This window comes from Macrobrachium nipponense, chromosome 16 (assembly GCF_015104395.2).
Source record: "Macrobrachium nipponense isolate FS-2020 chromosome 16, ASM1510439v2, whole genome shotgun sequence".
Lineage (NCBI taxonomy): Eukaryota > Metazoa > Arthropoda > Malacostraca > Decapoda > Palaemonidae > Macrobrachium > Macrobrachium nipponense.
The window spans coordinates 68,781,636-68,789,135 of NC_087209.1; positions in this window are offsets into that span (position 1 = coordinate 68,781,636).

Here is a 7,500-nt window from a genome sequence, read left to right on the forward strand (position 1 = left end):
CTCTCTCTCTCTCTCTCTCTCTCTCTCTCTCTCTCTCTCTCTCTCTCAGGTTTCAGACATTACATTTCCAGTCCCTCCGAACGTGCATTAGCTGGTACTTGACCATTGTTTACAGAGAGAGAGAGAGAGAGAGAGAGAGAGAGAGAGAGAGAGAGCGAGAGAGTGAGAGACCCATTTCGGGATAAGAGCAACCATTTCACATGGTCAATGTTTTATCTCCCCTTGAAGTTTTCTCTTCCAGATCCTCCTCCTCCTTTATTTTTTTTTTATCCTAAACCTCCTCCGGGAAGGAAGACTCTATATTCGGTTTTACTGGAAGGAAAATGTTACATTGCAATTGATTGGGTCCAAGTCTCTCTCTCTCTCTCTCTCTCTCTCTCTCTCTCTCTCGATGAGTATTCATCCTTGCATCGAAAGAAAGACCATTCCGTGTCTATTGACTAAAGCATTGATTTAGGTACGTAGTCTTAGTGGAAAGTAGTGGGTCACAGGAATAGCTGAAGACTAGCATCCCCATCCCAATACCTCCTTCGAAAGGGTTGCAACAACTTCCGAGGCCACCTCTTGAGAAAAAGGCTTTTGAGTGGAAGTATTCTCACACTAGTCAGCCTAGGTATCAAGGGATGCCAGCTCTCAGGCAGGGTAGATAAAGGAGGCGTGGGGCTAGCAGTCTCATCCCTCGAGACTTGCGTGGAACCGGAAGGTCTTCAGCAATGGGCTCCAATCATACTGAAAGGGGAAAGAAGACTGTCCAGTCAAAAATGAAGACAATACTCAACTGATTTCAACACTGCTACTTACATATGTCTATATTAGAGTCATATCAACCGTGCATTTGATGTCTAGGCCAGTCCCTTACGACGCTCATGATTGGCTGTTGATAAACCAATGACAGGGCTGGGAACTCTCAGTCGCTCGAGAGAGTTCACATGGATAAGATCTATGCCATGTGAACTGTCGAGAGAGACTGAGGTTTTCCAGCTCTGTGATTGGCTTATCAACAGCCAATCAGGAACGTCGTAAGGGACTGGCCTAGACACCAAATGCACGGTTGATGTGAATCTACTATAGTTCATTATGTTTCGTTTCACGTTCTTGTCTAAGATTTTGTGATACTAAGCCAAAGAGTTTTTTCACCCATAGACTATTTACTTTACCTAAAAAGGTAAACTTGTTTGTTTTTGTCGTTCAGCAAAACAAATTTTTCCTTTTTTTTGCGCATCCCTTGGTGCTTTTTTTCGTTCAACAAATATATCTTAATCACAATACAACTCAGAAGAAGAACGAAAATATGTGACCAAATTTCTTAGCTTCAAATCACTGCTTTCTCTAATTCCAGGAGAAAATACTTGTAAAGGAATTTCAAGTTGAAGGTTTTAGAATAATTTTTTTATAGATTACAGTGAAAAATCAAATAGTATAGGCATGGCACAAGTAATCTGTTCTGTGAGTGTCTCTTACGATTTTTTTTTTTATTTGACTATACGCATGCCTATGTGAGTGAATGAGAGGAGCAGAGAAAGAGGAGAGAAACAAACAGACAAACAGAGACACAAACAGATGACAAAAACTTGATATAAATATCCTAATCATCCTGTCTGATCAGCAGCGAATTTCTTCTCAAATCGACAACAACGTTGATTATTAGAGAAATTTGTTCATTCACAAAAATGATAAAAGTTTATATTCAATTAAGGTGAATCTGCATGTAATAATATAACCCAATACAACAGCTAATAAGAAAAAAAATATCCACAATATCTGGCAAAGGTTTTTATCGCAAAATGAGGTAACTACGTTGGAGATTGCCCTAAAAGTGAATCGTGTATGAATTAGAATTAATCAAATTCACGCTCTCAAGCGTTGACAGAAACGTGTAATTCTCGTTGTAATTAATAACGAGGTGAATTCATAAAGAAAAATAGGAAAAGTTCGTTTTCACTGCTACAATGTTGTTGGGTTTTGATAAAGCCTATCTTTACCTTTAATCAGTAACGGGGTGAATTCATAAAGAAAAATATGAAGTTCGTTTTCACTGGTACAATGTTGTTGAGTTTTGATTATGTCTTTCTTTACCTTGGACACAAGACAGCAAAGCTACCTTTATGAATTAATACCTTTATAGATGAATAACCCGACTCTTTCTGTGAGTTCGAATGCTACGTGTGAAGAAAACACATATTTTGTTATTACCCATTTTGGATAGTACGTTTCCAGGGGAAAGATTACTAAAGAAAATAATATTTAGGAATTATGAAGTCAAAAGGTCGTTGTGTCTATGCTTATATATACAAATCAATGGGGATTGGCTACGTAAGAACATATTTTGAAAAGATTTGCTCTCTTCTTATTTTCGCCAGTGGGGTCATAGACATCTAGGATCTTGAGCATGATAGAGAGAGGAGAGAGAGAGAGAGAGAGGAGAGAGTGGCGCTTGATATATCTACTATAACTGTCGATTCACCATTCAGAATTTCTTCATTCGTCGTGTTCCAATGACTCATTCATCACGCTATTAAGTCTCTTCTTCCCTTCCTTTTAGCCAAGTTTTGACCGCTCTTCCTGCATGAGAATTTCTCCCATAGTTTCTGTCTCCTTCTCTCGTCCTCCTACAGATGGACTGAAGAAGAAGAGCGCTAGTTCTCGCGTCTCGCTGGCCTTCACTCTTCAACACAACTGTCACATTGTAGGTGAGGAGTCTACATCGGTTTTTATAAGGAAATGGATGGATATATATATATATATATATATATATATATATATATTATATATATATATATACATATATATATATATATAGATATATATATATAAATATATATATATATATATATATATCCTGGTTGGGAAGTGAACTTTTTTTCTCTTATAGTTATGGGCACAAACTAGAGATTTATAATTATTGACAGCGGGATTGGTGTTTTACTCATGTAATAAGCACAGGAAAACAACGGATTCTAAGTATCCTATTTCCATGTGGCGAAAACACAATGCTATGTCAATCCTTTGTTTTGACAGGAGATCGAGTTGATTTGTGCTTCCGTTGGTTCGTAATCTAATTTGCCTAATTATGGGTTATTCATTTTCGACGTGCATGCGTACTTTTCATCGAGTTCTTTGTTTTCCTGGAGGGAGAGAGAGAGAGAGAGAGAGAGAGAGAGAGAGAGAGAGAGAGAGATGCATGAAGATCTGAAGACATGGGAAAATTTATAATTGGTTTTAAATGTGTTCGAAAGCCTTTATAGTCAGATTGATAACACTTATAACGATGGTTTTTATACCAATACTAAGTGTAAATATAGGTATATTAGAAATCTATATAGCAAGAATCGAGCAGGTTCTCGATTTGTATATATATTCTAATTTATATTTACGCTTACACCACTGTGGATTTCTTCACTACGTACTAACTGATCATCGGCTTCATTCTAGATTATATTTCCAGGCTAAAGGACTCGGGCTTTTTTTTTATTCTTGCTTCATAACAGTAAAAAGAAACGATTAGCAGGAAAGATAGACTATAATTCGTATGAAAAATGAAATATACAGTTTCATATTTCTTGACTTTTTTTTCATTCTTGTTTAATAACGACAATAGAGAAACGATTAGTGGAAAAGTTATAAGCAAATGAGCCAAACGTCAGGTATTTAACAAAAACTCTAACCTTTACATTCAATTCACAAAATATAAGTCATATGGAAAATGAAATTTGCAGTTTCATAGTTTCATATTTCTTCGAGTTTTTCTTGTCAGTGTTGAGTGCTCTGTCATAGAGAAAACACTTGATACGAGAGGTAAAATTGGTTTTATATTTCTTTTAAGTTATTCTCAGTAGATATTTTAGCGAGCAGAGAATAGCTGATATGGAAGATGAAATTTTCAGTGATTCTTTTTTCTTTATTATTTTTGCATAAGGAGAATACCTGATAATTATGACAGATGACATTTGTCACTTTTTTTCTGTAGATGTGAAATGTAATGCTTACAGCTTAATTTCTTATAGATGATCTTAGTAGTTAATATTTTAGAAAAAAAAAATTTCGCTTAGAATGAGCCTGCAATTAAGTTTCTTTTCGATTTTTTTCAATAATATCCAGTATTGAAGGAAAAATGTGAAATAATTTTTTTTTTTTTTTTGACACGAAATACAGACGTGTCAGAAAGGAATTCAGGGAAATTAAATTTCAAATGTGCCATTAATACCGGATATTTTCTTTATGCTAAAATATTTAATAATTGAAAAATGAAAAAAAATGAAAAAATTAAAAATCTAATTGAACATGTCACTTTTCGTATGAAGTATTTTCTCTGTGCTAACATAATAACCCTTAAATAACATAGAAGAAATTAAACTGCAAACGTAGCCTTTCTCATCTGCATAAAAATTTTCAAAAATAATGATAAATTTCATCTGTTCCTGTCATGAAAAATAAAATTTAGAAAGGAATATTTTTTCGGCATCAATATTTTTCTCGTGTGATTAGAGACCCAAACCAGAGATCCATAATTATAATTATTAGCAAGAAACAGGTTTCCTCTTGCAATAAGCGAAGAAAAACCAAAATTTCCAAGTATCCTATTTCCGTCTGTTGAAAAGGTGAATCGACTGCGCAATATCAATCCTTTGTTTGGGCAGGAAATCGAGTTGATCGGTGCTTTGCATAATTATGACTTATATTCATTTTTCGACGTGCGTACATACCTTTCACTGAGTTCTTTGTTTTCCTCGAGAGAGAGAGAGAGAGAGAGAGAGAGCATTTGATCTAAACTCACGGTTTAACTATATCGCTGGGTTGAACTACTGGCGTCAACACATTGAATGAAAATTGTATTTCTTTCAAGAGATCAACGCAATATGAAATTTGCCTCATCTATCTTTCTATCTTTATCTATCTCTATTTATATAGACAGATAGGTAAGCCAAAATTTCACTTAATGTGTTGTCGCCAGTAGTTCTCATATCAAATCTCTCTCTCTCTCTCTCTCTCGCTCTCTCTCTCTCTCTCTCTCTCTCTTCTTTCTTATAGATATATATATATATATATATATATATATAATATATATATATATATATGTTATATATATATGTATGTATGTATGTATGATATACGTATATACATATACATTATATATACATATATATAACTTGTGTGTTTGAACTTTTTAATGCCCATCAAACTCTGTTTACGCAACAAAACCATAATTTCGATTAGCATTCTTCTGTCATCCTGAAGATTAGTTTAATGTGGGCAGCTTGTAGGGCGCACACATATTCATAAGGCGGAAAACAGGTGTGGCACTAACTTAAACTCTCCACATTCACCAGTAATCAGGACCACAGAGATTGTTGATTAAAATATAAAGTTTTGTCGGGTAAACTGTGATTATGTAGCCTTTTAAACTTCAAAGAATACTGTTAGATTACGTTGAATTAGTCATTCACACCACAAATAAACATTTATATGCTATATATATATATATATATATATATATATATATATATATATATATATATATATATATATATATATATATATATATTTGTATGAGTGTGTGTGTATGTATATATACACGATAATATGCGTCTTATATATGTATAAGAGTATATATAGTATAATGTATGAATGTGTGTAACTTTATATGTATATTTGTATATTTTTTATAGATATGTATGTATGGATGATGTGTCTGCAATCTGAGAAAAAAAAACGCTATAGGTAGTTAGGGAAGAACGTCTCCTATAAATAATGAACCTCCCTTCAGATGTTTCGTTTGTCTCTTAGAGATTCTCACCGTGCTGGGAGATGCTGATCGTTTTCCGCAAAAGCAGAGAGGGTAATTCCGTGCAAAGACCATTAGTGACAAGACAATGGCAGAAAACAGGGTTTTATTGGCTTATGGTAATTTCATTCCTCATTCCAACGGAGGAAGGAAATACCGAGCTCTGGATGTAATTAAGCAACGGGAGGTTGGTTGGCGAAGGCGATAAAGGAGTTGCCAAGTTAATATAGTATCTTCACTTCAACCGTGCATTTGATGTCTAGGCCAGTCCCTTACGACGCTCCTGATTGGCTGTTGATAAGCCAGTCACAGGGCTGGAAGCTCTCATTCTCTCTCGAGAGTCCACATGGGTAGGATCTATCTTCCATCTCTCCTGAGGGATACATCTTTCAGGAGAGATGGAACATACATCCTGCCTATGTGAACTCTCTCGAGCGACTGAGAGATTCCAGCCCTGTGACTGGCTTATCAACAGCCAATCAGGAGCGTCGTAAGGACTGGCCTAGACATCAAATGCACGGTTGATGTGAATCTACTATATGAGAAACGTACTGAAACTGACGCTTGGTTTCGTGTTGGCAAAGAATGACGAGTTGGAACGATGATGTAGGAGAGGAGATGTTGATCAGACTTGAATTTTCATTGATAAAAATTTAATCTTCACCTCCCGACGTGAGCAGTAATTGTGTTATTGCCCTCACAATAAAAGGTAACAGCGTCGCTTCTCGTTTTATGTCTGACTCGAACGAGGTTCATATCAGCCATGACGTCACATATGTGTTCTCAATGTTCACTCATCATCGCAGTGAAAAGGGGAAACACCACATGTCTATTCCTTGATAGAAGCACAATTGTCGAAGCACTTAACGAACGCATTTATGGCCTTAACAAGGATTCCAAACTTATCGATGGAAGGGAGAAATTCTTCTGTCGTGTCCTGTTTGGGTTCTCAAAAGATTTCACCGGATTGCGACCAATTGGCGGCCCTCGCTGCATAGCTGTTCAGGTCATTAGTATCAGTTAGCATGAAAGACGTATCTGAGCCGTGTAAGCATAGAGCTGCTCACAATAAAGCTGATTTTGGTAATAGCTTAAAATAAAAAACTAATAGAGTAAAATTGAAAAGTACCTCTTCTTAAGCATTGTTAAAAAAGTAATGTATGATATTGATTTGTATAGTGGTTGTATTTCCGTGGATTTGGTGAATGTGAGCAGTAGATTTCATATACATAATGTATGTTAATGTATGGTAATAACTCTAAAATGTACATCTCGTACAAGTTAACCGGAAATGGTAATAGGGACTTAGCCTGAGAAGCTTGACAAATTGTTCAGAGATAATGGACAGTCGGTAGATAGAACCAATCCTAAGGCTATTACGATTCCTCTCTCTCTCTCTCTCTCTTTCTTTCTCTCTCTCTCTCTCTTCAGGTTTCAGACATTACATTTCCCAGTCCCATCCGAACGTGCATTAGCTGGTAACTTGACCATTGTTTACAGAGAGAGAGAGAGAGAGAGAGAGAGAGAGAGAGAGAGAGAGAGAGAGACCCATTTCGGGATAAGAGCAACCATTTCACATGGTCAATGTTTTATCTCCCCTTGAAGTTTTCTCTTCCAGATCCTCCTCCTCCTTTATTTTTTTTTCTATCCTAAACCCTCCGGGAAAGGAAAGGAAAGTACTCTACATTCGGTTTTACTGGAAGGAAACGTTCCATTGC